The sequence below is a fragment of the Oncorhynchus keta genome, chromosome 20 (genome assembly GCF_023373465.1).
Source record: "Oncorhynchus keta strain PuntledgeMale-10-30-2019 chromosome 20, Oket_V2, whole genome shotgun sequence".
Lineage (NCBI taxonomy): Eukaryota > Metazoa > Chordata > Actinopteri > Salmoniformes > Salmonidae > Oncorhynchus > Oncorhynchus keta.
The window spans coordinates 30938061-30954780 of record NC_068440.1 but is presented as its reverse complement, the minus strand read 5'-3'; the positions used below and the strand labels follow the sequence as shown (position 1 = coordinate 30954780).

The window sequence follows — 16720 nt, the reverse complement described above, 5'->3', positions numbered from 1 at the left end:
AAAATAGCAAGTAGAAAACTTGAATGGTAGATTAGCAGTGGAAGAATGTGCGAAGTAGAAATACAAATAATGGGGTGCAAAGGAGCAAAATAAATAAATAAAATACAGTAGGGAAAGAGGTAGTTGTTTGGGCTAAATTATAGGTGGGCTATGTACAGGTGCAGTAATCTGTGAGCTGCTCTGACAGTTGGTGCTTAAAGCTAGTGAGGGAGATAAGTGTTTCCAGTTTCAGAGATTTTTGTAGATTGTTCCAGTCATTGGCAGCAGAGAACTCGAAGGAGAGGCGGCCAAAGAAATAATTGGTTTTGGGGGTGAATAGAGAGATATACCTGCTGGAGCGTGTGCTACAGGTGGGAGATGCTTGGTGACCAGCGAGCTGAGATAAGGGGGGACTTAACCTAGCAGGGTCTTGTAGATGACATGGAGTCAGTGGGTTTGGCGACGAGTATGAAGCGAGGGCCAGCCAACGAGAGCGTACAGGTCGCAATGGTGGGTAGCATATGGGGCTCTGGTGACAAAACGGATTGCACTGTGATAGACTGCATACAATTTGTTGAGTAGGGTATTGGAGGCCATTTTGTAAAGGACATCGCCGAAGTCAAGGATCGGTAGGATGGTCAGTTTTACAAGGGTATGTTTGGCAGCATGAGTGAAGGATGCTTTGTTGTGAAAAAGGAAGCCAACTCTAGATTTAACTTTGGATTGGAGATGTTTGATATGGGTCTGGAAGGAGAGTTTACAGTCTAACCAGACACCTAAGTATTTGTAGTTGTCCACGTATTCTAAGTCAGAGCCGTCCAGAGTAGTGATGTTGGACAGGCAGGCAGGTGCAGGTAGCGATCGGTTGAAGAGCATGCATTTAGTTTTACTTGTATTTAAGAGCAATTGGAGGCCACGGAAGGAGAGTTGTATGGCATTGAAGCTTGCCTGGAGGGTTGTTAACACAGTGTCCAAAGAAGGGCCAGAAGTATACAGAATGGTGTTGTCTGCGTAGAGGTGGATCAGAGACTCACGAGCAGCAAGAGCGACATCATTGATGTATACAGAGAAGAGAGTCGGTCCAAGAATTGAACCCTGTGGCACCCCCATAGAGACTGCCATAGGTCCGGACAGAAGACCCTCCGATTTGACACAGTTAACTCTATCAGAGAAGTACTTGGTGAACCAGGCGAGGCAATCATTTGAGAAACCAAGGCTGTCGAGTCTGCCGATGAGGATGTGGTGATTGACAGAGTCAAAAGCCTTGGCCAGATCAATGAATACGGCTGCACAGTAATGTTTCTTATCGATGCCGGTTACGATATAATTTAGGACCTTGAGCGTGGCTGAGGTGCACCCATGACCAGCTCTGAAACCAGATTGCATAGCAGAGAAGGTATGGTGAGATTCGAAATGGTCGATAATCTGTTTGTTGACTTGGCTTTCGAAGACCTTAGAAAGGCATGGTATGATAGATATAGGTAGCAGTTTATCTGTAGCAGTTTGGGTCAAGAGTGTCCCCTCCTTTGAAGAGGGGGATGACCGCAGCTGCTTTCCAATCTTTGGGAATATCAGACAACACGAAAGAGAGGTTGAACAGGCTGGTAATAGGGGTGGCAAAAATTTTGGCAGATAATTTTAGAAAGAAAGGGTCCAGATTGTCTAGCCCGGCTGATTTGTAGGGGTCCAGATTTTGCAGCTCTTTCAGAACATCAGCTGAACGGATTTGGGAGAAGGAGAAATGGGGAAGGCTTGGGTCGAGTTGCTGTGGGGGGTGCAGTGCTGTTGACTGGGGTAGGAGTAGCCAGGTGGAAAGCATGGCCAGCCGTAGAAAAATGCTTATTGAAATTCTCAATTATGGTGGTTTTATCAGTGGTGACAGTGTTTCCTATCTTCAGTGCAGTGGGCAGCTGGGAGGAGGTGTTCTTATTCTCCATGGACTTGTGTCCCAGAACTTTTTTGAGTTAGTGTTGCAGGAAGCACATTTTTGCTTGAAAAGCTAGCCTTGGCTCTTCTAACTGCCTGTGTATAATGGTTTCTAGCTTCCCTGAACAGCTGCATATCACGGGGGGCTGTTCGGTGCTAATGCAGAACGCCATAGGATGTTTTTGTGTTTGGTTAAGGGCAGTCAGGTCTGGGGAGAACCAATGGCTATATCTGTTCCTGGTTCTAAATTTCTTGAACAGGGCATGCTTTTTTAAGATGGTTAGGAAGGCATTTAAAAAAAATATCCAGGCATCCTCTACTGACGGGATGAGATCAATATCCTTCCAGGATACCCCGGTCAGGTCGATTAGAAAGGCCTGCTTGCTGAAGTGTTTCAGGGAGCGTTTGACAGTGATGAGTGGAGGTCGTTTGACCGCTGACCCATTACGGATGCAGGCAATGAGGCAGTGATCGCTGAGATCTTGGTTGAAGACAGCAGAGGTGTATTTAGAGGGCAAGTTGGTTAGGATGATATCTATGAGGGTGCCTGTGTTTAAGGCTTTGGGGAGGTACCTGGTAGGTTCATTGATAATTTGTGTGAGATTGAGGGCATCAAGCTTAGATTGTAGGATGGCTGGGGTGTTAAGCATGTTCCAGTTTAGGTCGCCTAGCAGCACGAGCTCTGAAGATAGATGGGGGCAATCAGTTCACATATGGTGTCCAGAGCACAGCTGGGGGCAGAGGGTGGTCTATAGCAGGCGGCAACGGTGAGAGACTTGTTTTTAGAGAGGTGGATTTTTAAAAGTAGAAGTTCAAATTGTTTGGGTACAGACATGGATAGTAGGACAGAACTCTGCAGGCTATCTTTGCAGTAGATTGCAACACCGCCCCCTTTGGCAGTTCTATCCTGTCTGAAAATGTTGTAGTTTGGGATTAAATTTCCCGAATTTCAGACACAGCTAGAACATCCGGGTTGGCAGAGTCTGCTAAATCAGTGAATAGAACAAAGGGATGAGGCTTCTAATGTTAACATGCATGAAACCAAGGCTATTACAGTTACAGAAGTCATCAAAAGAGAGCACCTGGGGAATAGGAGTGGAGCTAGGCACTGCAGGGCCTGGATTCACCTCTACATCGCCAGAGGAACAGAGGATGAGTAGGATAAGGGTACGGCTAAAAGCAATACGAATTGGTCGTCTAGAACGTCTGGAACAGAGAGTAAAAGGAGGTTTCTGGGGGTGATAAAATAGCTTCAAGGTATAATGTACAGACAAAGGTATGGTAGGATGTGAATACAGTGGAGGTAAACCTAGGTATTGAGCAATGAAGAGAGAGATATTGTCTCTAGAAACATCATTGAAACCAGGAGATGTCATCGCATGTGTGGGTGGTGGAACTAATAGGTTGGATAAGGTATAGTGATCAGGACTAGAGGCTCTACAGTGAAATAAGCCAATAAACACTAACCAGAACAACAAAGGACAAGGCATATTGACATTAAGGAGAGGCATGCTTAGTCGAGTGATCAAAAGGGTCCAGTGAGTAGAGAGTTTGGTTGGGGTCATGGCGATTTAGACAGCTAGCCGGGCCATCGGTAGCAAGCTAGCATAGGATGTAGGTTTGTTATTAGCCACCTCGTGCGTTTCCGTCGGTAGGATTAGTGGGGTTCCGTGTGGTAGAGGGGATGAATCCAAATCACACAACAACAACAAAAAACAATAGATATAGTTATAGAGGCCCAATAATTTTTATTTATTTATTTATTTATTTATCTGGCTTGTCCTGCGTTGCATATAATCAATGCTGTGCCTGTTAATTTATCATTGAATCATAGCCTACTACTCCAAACGGGTGATTTAACAAGTGCTGTCATTGCACCAATGTGTACCAAACCATAAACATCAACACCTTTCTTAAAATCAATACACAAGTATATATTTTTAAACCTGCATATTTAGTTAATATTGCCCGCTAACATGAATTTCTTTTAACGAGGGAAATTGTGGCACTTATCTTGCATTCTGTACAACAGAGTCAGGGTATATGCAGCAGTTTGGGCCACCTGGCTCGTTGCGAACTGTGTGAAGACCATTTCTTACTAACAAAGACAGCCAACTTCTCCAAACCGGGGATGATTTAACAAAAGCGCATTTGCGGAAAAAAAATCACATTCGTTGCACGAATGTACCTATGCCTTAACATGCCTTTCTTAAAATCAATACACAGAATAATATATTTTTAAACCTGCATATTTAGTTAAAATAAATTCATGTTAGCAGGCAATATTAAACTAGGGAAATTGTGTTACTTGTGTCACGTTCATTGCACACAGAGTCAGGGTATATGCAACAGTTTGGGCCACCTGGCTCGTTGCGAACTAATAGAATTTTACGTAATTATGATATAACTTTGAAGGTTGTGCAATGTAATTTAGACATAGCTAGATAAAATACGTAACGGTTCATATTTCACTGAAATAATAAACGTTTTGTTTTCAAAGTGATAGTTTCCGGATTTGACCATATTAATGACCTAAGGCTCTTATTTCTGTGTGTTATTATATTATATTTAAGTCTATGATTTGATAGAGCAGTCTGACTGAGCGGTGGTAGGCAGCAGCAGGCTCGTAAGCATTCATTCAAACAGCACTTGCGTAATGCGTAAAAGCATTGCACTGTTGATGACTTCAAGCCTATCAACTCTGGAGATTAGGCTGGCAATACTAAAGTTCCTATTAGAACATCCAATAGTCAAAGCTATATGAAATACAAATGGTATAGAGAGAATTAGTCCTATAATAATTACAACCTAAAACCTCTTACCTGGGAATATTGAAGCCTCATGTTGACAGGAACCACCAGCTTTTATATGTTCTCATGTTCTGAGCAAGGAATTTAAACGTTAGCTTTTTCACATGGCACATATTGCACTTTTACTTTCTTCTCCAACACTCCAACACAGTTTTAGCATTATTTAAACCAAATTGAACCTGTGTCATTATTTATTAGAGACTAAATTGATTTTAATGTCATAAAAAATATACAATTTCCAGTTCATGCTACAAACGCAAATTTATAAGAGGTTTTAAAATGGATTATTTTTTATTTAATGTCAACAAAATCAAACTGGCAAGGGCAACGATCACAAGTCAGTCATAACATGGCTAAGAGACTAAGCATATCTATTTATGTAGCAAGCTAAAAACAGAGCCTAACTTGGCTGCTAGGTGGATGTCATATCATGTCATGCCATTGGAGGAGTGGGTGAGTGACTGACTTATTCCCCTCATATAATTCTTTGGTGGCTACACACAGTTAGAGATGCAGGTGTCATTTGGTAAACTAGTAAGAACTTGAACCACTGTTAAACAGTTAGCATAGCTCTTGCGTTCACGCAAATTCTGGCTCTCTACTCCGATTTCAGAGAACTCTCGTCTGAGTGTGACACAGCGCAGCACATCTGATGAATTGACGAACGGGCAACACTTGCTCAATATGACCAGTGTCAGTAAACATGGGCAAAAAAAGTAGTTTGTCACTAACGCTCTAGATAACATGTAAACAGCCTAACCAGCTCTGCTACGGCTTCTATATTGCTATAGAATGCTTGGGAATTACGTATACTAAGAATTTATGAAAAGGTGAACATGACCATATCTAAGTGGTTGCTTGTCAGAATATAAAAATGTAAAAAATGTTTCACATTCTTCCTGGGGGTGTATACCAACATATTTTAAAAAGATGTCATGTTGCTTAAATGCTGTCAATTCCACTTTAAATGCAACAATATAAGTTATTTTTAAAGAGATGGCTAACAACAGCGAGTGCACTGCAATAAAAAACACAGTTCCACTCACCAGATGATGATCATTTGAAACTTAACTTGTTGTTGAAAGTTAATTTTGAAAAGGGAGATGCTAACAAATTAGCAACAACATCCTTTTTGATAACACCTGCTGCAGCCCCTGCAAACTAGCCGACAACAAAAGCTAGCTAGCTAGACAATGGGAGAAATACTACTCGCTATTGTGCAGTGACCCGTTGGCCTTCAGGAATGCAGAAGTTTCCATACATTTTTGTAAAAATGTTCCCACTCATTAAGTCAGTGTGCTTGGTTGATTTCACATTCCAAATTTTGCCCTAATACAGTTGAATGGCAGATGCATATATCTAGCCAGATTTATCTCCCCAGAGACCAGAAAATAAAAATCTTCAGTGTTAACCCTTTCCTTTCCAACAAAAACAGAATAGATTAAATCAGAAACATTAAAAATAATAATAATATTATTATCAATATGATTATTTTCTAAATCCTTAGTCCTTTTCTGCAGGCGTAGAAGGCCCATTGTTCCCCACCGTGTTTGGGTTAGTAATACTTGTAGAGTGCCTCTTTTCCCTCAGAATGCATGTATTCACTATTCTGAATGTCTAAAGAATCCAGATGTTGCTCTGAAATATGAACACAGAAATACTGGACATTTTGAACTATTATTATGGTGGTGATTTGACAAAATTACATCATGGTCTTGAATTAGACTCCCAGTTTTCTGGTCTTGACTCGGTCTCGGTCTTAGACCCCTTGTCTCCATCCCGGTCTTGGTCTTGACTCGGACTCCATTTTCTCCGGTCTTGTTTTTGAATCAGTCTCACTTTAGGTGGTCTCGAACAAAAAACTGTTGCACGGTATCGGATGCAGTTGCTGGTACTGGCCTGGATCAATAAGCCACTGACTTATTTAATGACCTGTCATTATTTCAGTAGGCTTTTCCCCATGAGGAGGGGGGTTAGGGGAGAAGTGTTGGAGGTTTGCTGAGTGCCTTGCTGTATATGTCTTGGGCCAGAACACATTTTTACTGTTTGTTTCTCTCTCTTTAATTCCCCTCTTTCTCTCTCTCGCTATCTCTCGCTCGCTCACTGTCTCTCACTCTCTCGATCTCTCTCTCTTTCTCTCTATCTGTGCTGATGCTTGCCTTAATGCCAGCCATCGATTTACAGAGTTCCCTTCCTTCCCTCCTCTAGTTATTGCCTTGCATGGCCAGTCTTTCAGCTTATCAGCCTTCAGCTAGCACTATCTGTTCAGCCAGATATCTACTCTGCCTGTGTCAGGGATTCACTCTCTCCTCATGGAAGCCACCTTCCCTAGTCTGTTTATTATGCTCTGTACCCCCCCTCTTTTCTCTCTGGCTCTTGTTAACGTTCCTCCATTGTAGAGGTGTGTGTTCAGGAGGGATTTAAAATGCAGAGCCCCTTCAGTTCAAACAGTCATCTTGACTGGTGTGCAAGCTCAGACTGGAGTAGTAAAGAACTATTTCCTCCCTCAGTTCCCTCGTTCCCCCCTCTGAGTGGAGGGATATGTTTTGGAGAAGCTTCTGGATGTGGGTGCAGGCTTTAGCCGCAACTTTTCAAATCCAATCAATTTGTGTTTGTCACATAGTTTGTACACAACAGCTGAAGACTAACAGTGAAATACTTACTGGTCTTTCCCTACAATGCATAGAGAACAATTTAAAAAGTAAAACACATAATCATAAATACACAGTTCTGCCCACACATTTTCTATAGGATTGAGGTCAGGGCTTTGTGATGGCCACTCCAATACCTTGACTTTGTTGTCCTTATTTTGCCACAACTTCGGAAGTATGCTTGGGGCCATTTGGAAGACCCATTTGCGACCAAGCTTTAACTTGGTGTCTTGAGATGTTGCTTCAATATAACCACATACTTTTCCTTCTCATGATGCCATCTATTTTGTGACATGCACCAGTCCCACCTGCAGCAAGCACCCCCACAAAATGATGCCGCCACTGCCGTGCTTCACAGTTGGGATGGTCATTATGGTCAAACAGTTCTATTTTAGTTTCATCAGACCAGAGAACATTTCTCCAAAAAGTATGATCTTTGTCCCCATGTGCAGTTGAACCACACTTCTGGAGGTCTACACTTTTTGTTCTGAGGTATTGGCTGATTTTTCAGCAAGGAGGCACTGAGTTTGAAGGTAGGTCTTGAAATACATCCACAGGTACACCTCCAATGCTGTCAATTACGCTATCAGAAGCTTCTTAAGCCATGAAATTATTTTCAGGAATTGTCCATGCTGTTTAAAGGCACATTTAGCTTAGTGTATGTAAACTTCTGACCCACTGGAACTGTGGTACAGTGAATTATAAGTGAAATAATCTGTCTGTAAACAATGGTTGGAAAATTGACGTGTCATGCACAAAGTAGATGTCCCAACTGACTTGCCAACACTATAGTTTGTTAACAAGAAATTTGTGGGGTGGTTTAAAAACAAGTTTTAATGACTCCAACCTAAGTGTATGTAAACTTCCGACTTCAACTGTAGGTGGGAATAAAGTGACAAGGCAATATGATACGTAAAAGACAGAAGCAGCAGCGTATGTAATGAGTCAAAAGAGTTCGTGCAAAAAGGGTCAATCAAATATCTAACCAGACTATCTGTATTAACTATTAAACTAACTATTTAGCAGTCGTATGGCTTGGGGGGAGAAGCTTTTCAGGGTCTTGTTGGTTCCAGACTTGGTGCATCGGTACCACTGGCCATGCAGTAGCAGAGAGAACCATCTATGACTTGGGTGGCTGGAGTCTGGGACAATTTTTACAGCCTTCCTCCTGGAAGGGTCAGTTTAGCGGTTGTGTTGTTGCCTACCCTTACCACCTGGGGGCGGCCCATCAGGAAGTCCAGGATCCAGTTGCGGAGGGAGGTGTTCAGTCCCAGGTTCCTTAGCTTAGTGATGAGCTTGGAGGGAACTATGGCGTTGAACCCTGAGCTGTAGTCAATGAACAACATTCTCACATAGGTGAAGAACAGCAGAAAGAGGCAGAGTGAAGGTCAGACATCTTTACTGAGAGAATGGCGGTGTAACTGCTGTGACTGCATGTAATTCTAAGATGCTATAGTTACGTCGTACAACATGGTGTCTAACAAGAGTTCCTCATACCACCTTCCATTTGTTAAAGACAGCGAATGACGATGTAACCGAATCTATTTCATTGGATGATGGCGGACTGAGAACACGTTGAAAGAAGATGGCGTGTGTGTGTGTGTGTGTGTGTGTGTGTGTGTGTGTGTGTGTGTGTGCGCGCTTGCCTGAGTGATTGCATCCGTACTTGTGTTGGTGTCTGTGTCCACATGCAGGAGAATAAGCTGAGAAAAGTGAGAGCCAATTATCCCTCTTGCTTTGATTTATTTGGTAATAGTGCTCTAACATGTAGTATTGGCTTGGAGAGAGGGAGCAGTGCTCTACCACATAGTATTGGCTTGGAGAGAGGGAGCAGTGCTCTACCACGTAGTATTGGCTTGGTGAGAGGGAGCAGTGCTCTACCACATAGTATTGGCTTGGAGAGAGGGAGCAGTGCTCTACCATGTAGTATTGGCTTGGAGAGAGGAAGCAGTGCTCTACCACGTAGTATTGGCTTGGAGAGAGGGAGCAGTGCTCTACCACGTAGTATTGGCTTGGAGAGAGGGAGCAGTGCTCTAACATGTAGTATTGGCTTGGAGAGAGGGAGCAGTGCTCTAACACGTAGTATTGGCTTGGAGAGAGGGAGCAGTGCTCTACCACGTAGTATTGGCTTGGAGAGAGGGAGCAGTGCTCTACCACGTAGTATTGGCTTGGAGAGAGGGAGCAGTGCTCTAACACGTAGTATTGGCTTGGAGAGAGGGAGCAGTGCTCTACCACGTAGTATTGGCTTGGAGAGAGGGAGCAGTGCTCTAACACGTAGTATTGGCTTGGAGAGAGGGAGCAGTGCTCTAACACGTAGTATTGGCTTGGAGAGAGGGAGCAGTGCTCTACCACTTTGACGTGGCTTGGAGAGAGGGAGCAGTGCTCTACCATGTAGTATTGGCTTGGAGAGAGGGAGCAGTGCTCTACCATGTAGTATTGGCTTGGAGAGAGGGAGCAGTGCTCTACCACGTAGTATTGGCTTGGAGAGAGGGAGCAGTGCTCTACCATGTCGTATTGGCTTGGAGAGAGGGAGCAGTGCTCTACCATGTAGTATTGGCTTGGAGAGAGGGAGCAGTGCTCTAACACGTAGTGTTGGCTTGGAGAGAGGGAGCAGTGCTCTAACACGTAGTATTGGCTTGGAGAGAGGGAGCAGTGCTCTAACACGTAGTATTGGCTTGGAGAGAGGGAGCAGTGCTCTACCATGTAGTATTGGCTTGGAGAGAGGGAGCAGTGCATTCTACTGCCAATGTTTGTTTATGGAGATTGCATGACTGTGTGCTCGATTTGTATATACTTGTCATCAACAGGTTTGGCTGAAATAGCCGAATACACTAATTTTAGTGGGTGTCCACATACTCTTGGAGTCGTGCACTATAAAGGGAATAGGGTGCCATTTGGGATGTAGCCTCTGAACTACAAACCTGACTGGCTCGATCCCACCTATTTTGCTGACACACAGGTTAGGGCCTGGAGATCTGGAGATCTGGAGATCTGGAGATCTGGAGTGCAGCAGGGATCAATAGAGATGACAGCCTCAGCGGGGCTGCTCTCCTCCTCTCCCCCCACTGGGGTGCTCTGGCGAATTGAGGACCAACGTCTCCGGGCTTGGGTGGCTGCCAGCTCAAAACGCCATGACAGGTTCACTGCAGATTCTCCTTCTACCCCTCTCTTAACCATACCTGGTACCCACCGATTAAATGTTTAATTTTCCAGAGTTGAGGCATTGGGGTGATGGATATTGATGAACTGGCAATTTTCAGTGTCACCCCCCTCACCCCTGCCCCTCTCACCCCTCTCCCTCCTGTCCGTCCCCGGCCCTGTCTCCTGACCTCTCCTACTTTGACTCTGTGCTGTGCTGTGACTCCAACATGAGGCTTTCTAGTCAGGCAGCCTGCTAGTCAGCTGTCTCACAGGCAGCCTAAAGCCCAGACGTGTCCAAGCCTTTCCTCACACACAATGGCCTTGTCATGTAATAGAACATGACTGTCTCGTGTTATGTGATCTGACATCAGCCTTGACATACACTGAGTCTACTGCTCTTTCCATGACATAGACCAACCAGGTGAATCCAGGTGAAAGCTATGATCCCTTATTGATGTCACTTGTTAAATCCACTTCAATGAGTGTAGATGAAGGGGAGGACACAGGTTAAATAAGGAGTTTTAAGCCTTGAGACCATTAAGACATGGATTGTGTACATGTGCCATTGAGGGGGAATGTGCAAAACCAAAGATTTAAGTGCTTTTGAACAGGGGGATGGTAGTAGGTTCCAGGCGCACCGGTTTGTGTGAAGAATTGCAACTCTGCTGGGTTTGTCACATGCAAACAGTTTCCCGTGTGTGTCAAGAATGGTCCACCACCCAAAGGACATCCAGTCAACTTGGCACAACTGTGGGAAGCATTGGAGTCAACATGGGCAAGCTTCCCTGTGGAACGCTTTCGACACAATATAAAGTCCATTATCCAACAAATAGAGGCTGTTCTGAGGGCAAAAGGAGGGTGCAATTTAATATCAGGAAGGTGTTCTTAATGTTTGGCATATTCTGTGTATATTCTCCATTTTTGTCAGATTAAACAGACACTCTCCATTCCAGAGCTTTAGTTCATACCCTAAATAGTCTTCCACGGATGTGCCCATAGTATAGCTGTCTGAACTACCACACTTTTGTCATGACACTTTTGAACTCTAAAAGTGTTGGTTCTGAAAGAGGTCAGCAAATATGGTTAATTATGCAATAGGTGGGTCTAATCATGGATGCTGATTTGGTTAAAACCGCAGACAAGAGAAGACAGCCTTTAACGTAAGACTCAGTGGTGGCTGTATTATGTTGCTACTTTAACCTAAACTAATTAATGACACTACCATGGCTGAAGTCTCTGCCTGCCCTGTCTCTGCCACTACCATGGCTGAAGTCTGCCTGCCCTCTCTCTGCCACTACCATAGCTTAAATCTCTGCCTGCCCTGTCTCTGCCACTACCATAGCTGAAGTCTCTGCCTGCCCTGTCTCTGCCTGCCCTGTCTCTGCCTGCCCTGTCTCTGCCTGCCCTGTCTCTGCCACTACCATGGCTAAAGTCTCTGCCTGCCCTGTCTCTGACACTACCTTGGCTGATGTCTCTGTCTGCCCTGTCTCTGCCACTACCATGGCTGATGTCTCTGCCTGCCCTGTCTCTGCCACTACCATGGCTGAAGTCTCTGCCTGCCCTGTCTCTGCCACTACCATGGCTGAAGTCTCTGTCTGCCCTGTCTCTGCCACTACCATAGCTGAAGTCTCTGCCTGCCCTCTCTCTGCCACTACCATGGCTAAAGTCTCTGCCTGCCCTGTCTCTGCCACTACCATGGCTGAAGTCTCTGCCTGTCCTGTCTCTGCCTGTCCTGTCTCTGCCTGCCCTGTCTCTGCCACTACCATGGCTAAAGTCTCTGCCTGTCCTGTCTCTGCCTGTCCTGTCTCTGCCACTACCATGGCTAAAGTCTCTGCCTGTCCTGTCTCTGCCTGTCCTGTCACTACCATGGCTAAAGTCTCTGCCTGCCCTGTCTCTGCCTGTCCTGTCTCTGCCTGTCCTGTCTTGTCTCTGCCACTACCATGACTGAAGTCTCTGCCTGCCCTGTCTCTGCCTGTCCTGTCTCTGCCACTACCATGGCTAAAGTCTCTGCCTGCCCTGTCTCTCCCTGTCCTGTCTCTGCCACTACCATGGCTGAAGTCTCTGCCTGTCCTGTCTCTGCCACTACCATGGCTAAAGTCTCTGCCTGCCCTGTCTCTGCCTGTCCTGTCTCTGCCACTACCATGGCTGATGTCTCTGCCTGCCCTGTCTCTGCCACTACCATGGCTGAAGTCTCCGCCTGCCCTGTCTCTGCCTGTCCTGTCTCTGCCTGCCCTGTCTCTGCCACTACCATGGCTAAAGTCTCTGCCTGCCCTGTCTCTGCCTGTCCTGTCTCTGCCTGCCCTGTCTCTGCCACTACCATGGCTAAAGTCTCTGCCTGTCCTGTCTCTGCCTGTCCTGTCTCTGCCACTACCATGGCTGATGTCTCTGCCTGCCCTGTCTCTGCCACTACCATGGCTGAAGTCTCCGCCTGCCCTGTCTCTGCCTGTCCTGTCTCTGCCTGCCCTGTCTCTGCCACTACCATGGCTAAAGTCTCTGCCTGCCCTGTCTCTGCCTGTCCTGTCTCTGCCTGCCCTGTCTCTGCCACTACCATGGCTAAAGTCTCTGCCTGTCCTGTCTCTGCCTGTCCTGTCTCTGCCTGCCCTGTCTCTGCCTGTCCTGTCTCTGCCTGCCCTGTCTCTGACACTACCATGGCTGATGTCTCTGTCTGCCCTGTCTCTGCCACTACCATGGCTGATGTCTCTGTCTGCCCTGTCTCTGCCACTACCATAGCTGAAGTCTCTGCCTGCCCTGTCTCTGCCACTACCATGGCTGAAGTCTCTGCCTGCCCTGTCTCTGCCACTACCATGGCTGATGTCTCTGTCTGCCCTGTCTCTGCCACTACCATAGCTGAGGTCTCTGCCTGCCCTGTCTCTGCCACTACCATAGCTGAAGTCTCTGCCTGCCCTGTCTCTGCCACTACCATAGCTGAAGTCTCTGCCTGCCCTGTCTCTGCCTGCCCTGTCTCTGCCTGCCCTGTCTCTGCCTGCCCTGTCTCTGCCACTACCATGGCTAAAGTCTCTGCCTGCCCTCTCTCTGCCACTACCATAGCTGCAGTCTCTGCCTGCCCTGTCTCTGCCACTACCATGGCTGAAGTCTGCCTGCCCTCTCTCTGCCACTACCATAGCTGAAGTCTCTGCCTGCCCTGTCTCTGCCACTACCATGGCTGAAGTCTCTGTCTGCCCTGTCTCTGACACTAAGTCTCTGCCTGCCCTGTCTCTGCCTGTCCTGTCTCTGCCTGCCCTGTCTCTGCCACTACCATAGCTGAAGTCTCTGTCTGCCCTGTCTCTGACACTACCATGGCTGAAGTCTCTGCCTGCCCTGTCTCTGCCACTACCATGGCTGAAGTCTCTGCCACTACCATGGCTGAAGTCTCTGACACTACCATCACTGAAGTCTCTGCCACTACCATGGCTGAAGTCTCTGCCACTACCATGGCTGAAGTCTCTGCCACTACCATGGCTGAAGTCTCTGCCACTACCATGGCTGAAGTCTCTGACACTACCATGGCTGAAGTCTCTGCCACTACCATGGCTGAAGTCTCTGACACTACTATGGCTGCAGTGCTTTAGCAGCGATTTAAGGGTCAGCCACAAGCAACACAAACACTCCCTAAGGGTGTTGTGTCCTCTTGAGACTCATCCTAAGTGTTCTGTTTTAGAGTTGACCTGAAAGAGACCTCAGTAAAGGAATAACATAGCATCTCATGTGTCGGCACAGTTCAGGGCCAGCAATAACACTTCTTATTTAGCAGATGCTTTCAGTTTTATCCAATGTTACTTTTACTAAAGACAGCTATTGAAAGAACAACAACAACTGCAAGAAGGAAACAACCAATAAAGACTAGATCAAGTATTGACACAATGTTCTTTCTCATAAATGGCAGGTTCGCGAAGCACTTAGACTACACCACACGCAGGTTTTCAAGGTGTTGTTGCCATTCACTAGAGAAGGACGTGGTAATGGGTTAGGAAATATCATTTGTGAGAAGGCTGTGTTACTCCACACCAAATGGACAATGGCTCCATTCCTGTCTCTATGTGTTAGTGCTGAGCTATTAACCAACCATCTTCATTTTTTGGGTTATTCAACAACTGACGTCAGTTCAATTACCTGAATTCTATTTAGTTCGTTTTTTGTGTGAGCCCAAAGCGACGTTTCTCTGGAGAGATATCAAATCATTCACGAGAGAAATGAAGAACTACTTTGAACACTGGGTGCAAGGGAGTTGGTGTTTTCAATAAGCAAATATTCAACCTAGTTTGGCGTAGAAACGTGGTAATTAGCTATAATGACCATAACGCCTGTTTTTTCCCACTCGGACATAGAAGGATCAGAGAAGAGACGGCGAAGTGAGAGGTTTCACTCTCTCCAAAATCTGTACAAAATAAGCCCAGTTCATTTCTATGGCTTATTTTGGACCTAAGCTTGTCGCCTGTCTTCCTGCCTTTTGGACAACAACTCTCATTGTTAGGGCGGAGACATGAGCCATGTCGTCATTATATACAGATCTCTGTATGGACACACTTTTACGCCTGAAAGAGGAATGTACACAACACAATGATGAGACAGGGATATAGACCGTTTGTGATAAGTTAGCCTTATCTACTTTAAAGAACTAGTAAAATGATTTCGAAAGAACTAGTAAAATGATTTTGTCAGACAGCTCTGCTAACCATGTGTATGTGACAAATAAAATTTGATTTGATTTGCAGTGTACTTTAGCTAGGCAGGTTAGCTAAATAAATCAAATAAAATGTTATTGGTCGCATACACATATTTAGCAGTTGTTATTGCATACACATATTTAGCAGATGTTATTGTGGGTGTAGTGAAAGCCTTGTGTTCCTAGCTCCAGCAGTGCAGTAGTATTGAACAATACACACAAATCTAAAAATAAATAAAAAATGTAATTAAGAAATATAGAAATATTATGTTGAGCAATATCTGAGTCCGAAGTATAAATATTTACACTGAACAAAAATATAAACGCAACATGTAAAGTGTTGCTCCCATGTTTCATGAGCTGAAATGAAAGATCCCAGCACAAAAACCTGATTTCTCACGAAATTTTGTGCACAATTTTGTTTACATCACCGTTACTGAGCATTTCTCGTTTGCCAAGACAATCTATCCACCTGGCAGGTGTGACATGATCATCACACAGGTGCACCTTGTGCTGGGGACAATAGAATGCCACTCTAAAATGTGCAGTTTTGTCACACAACACAAGCCACAGATGTCTCAAGTTTTGAGGGAGCGTGCAATTGGCATGCTGACTGCAGGTAAGTCCACCAGAGCGTTTGCCAGGCAATTCAATGTTAATTTCTCTAGCATAAGCCACCTCCAACTTAATTTGAGAGATTTTGGCAGTACGTCCAACCGGCCTCACAATCACAGACCACGTATGGAGTCGCGTGGGGGTGAGCGGTTTGCTGATGTCAACGTTGTGGACAGAGTGCCCCATGGTGGGGGTGGGGTGATGGTATAGGCAGGAATAAGCTACGGACAACGAACACAATTGCATTTTATAGATGGTAATTTGAATGCACAGAAATACCATGACGACATCCTGAATTCCATTGTGAGGCCCATTCTTTAAAAATGTTTGGTATCTGTGACCAACAGATTAATATCTGTATTCCCAGTCATGTGAAATCCATAGATTAGGGCCATCTAAATGTTTTTCAAATAACTGATTTCCAAATATGAACTGTAACTTGAATTGTTCTATGTTGTGTTTATATTTTTGTTTAGTATATGGACAGTATGTATCAACATTATGGACAGGATACGGATAGAATATTTGGTATAATAGTATGACTAAAGACAGTACAGTATGGGGAGCACATAGCTAACATTAGATGGTCTGGCTGACTGGCTGCTACTGCCTGGGCAGAGATAGGATGATGGCGTTAAGGCTGCTACTGCCTGGGCAGAGATAGGATGATGGCGTTAAGGCTGCTACTGCCTGGGCAGAGATAGGATGATGGCGTTAAGGCTGCTACTGCCTGGGCAGAGATAGGATGATGACGTTAAGGCTGCTACTGCCTGGGCAGAGATAGGATGATGACGTTAAGGCTGCTACTGCCTGGGCAGAGATAGGATGATGACGTTAAGGAATGAAAAATAAAGTAATCAGTAATTTACACAACTGAAATATTGTATTATTTCATATTAATTTCCTATTTCTCTATTGATGTCTACCCAATGTAG

At 45.1% G+C, this 16720-nt stretch overlaps 1 pseudogene; it reads left to right on the top strand.

Annotated features, from left to right (window-relative positions):
* Positions 1–16720, top strand: part of LOC118399001 (syndetin-like) — a 143001-nt pseudogene that overhangs the window by 73241 nt on the left and 53040 nt on the right.